Source organism: Orycteropus afer, unplaced genomic scaffold (genome assembly GCF_000298275.1).
Source record: "Orycteropus afer afer isolate SDZICR_OR568_19922 unplaced genomic scaffold, OryAfe1.0 scaffold01411, whole genome shotgun sequence".
Lineage (NCBI taxonomy): Eukaryota > Metazoa > Chordata > Mammalia > Tubulidentata > Orycteropodidae > Orycteropus > Orycteropus afer.
In genome coordinates, this window is record NW_006922998.1 from 13,852 (window position 1) to 14,585 (window position 734).

Genomic DNA, 734 nt, shown 5'->3' on the forward strand with positions numbered 1-734 from the left:
AAGCCTGATTCTGCATTCTACTTCATATAATTCAGCTTCTTAGATTATTTCCTCAGCCTACAGATTGAATAAGGATGGTGAAAGAAAGCAACACTAACACACACCTTTCCTGATTTTAAACCACGCAAGTATTCCTTTGTTCTGTTCAACTGCCTGTTGGTCTATATATAGCATCCTCAGGAGGAAAAGTAAGTGTTCTAGAGTTCCCATTCTTTGCAATGTTATCCATAATTTGTTATGATCTACATTGTTATGCCTTTGCATAGTCAATGTTGTTGTTGTTGTTGTTTTGTGCCATCAATAGAACACTAGTAAACATCTTTCTGGTATTCTTTCCTTTCAGCCAAGATCCATATGAAAATCTTATGACTAGCACATATAATACATCTGTAGAAATATCTTTGTCAAACGTGTATATATTCGTGGATGCAGTCCCATTTGCCTTCTGACAGCTGTTCAACCTTCCCTACTATTTTTGTATTCACTCATATATTATTATTATTACTGTTATGGCAGGATTGTGTATGTAATAGTCTTTACCTTTTGTCTTTAACTCTTCTATTGCTCCCAGTGTCTTCCTTTCCCTTTATCTTTTTGTTCTGATCTCCTCCTTATTATTATTAACATTATATTAACATCCCCTTCACCCAAGTTAATACATGTCTACTTTCTAGTTAGTGATTTACCCTCGTATCCCTTCCCACCCCTGCTAATCTTCAAAGAATGTTTCTTTT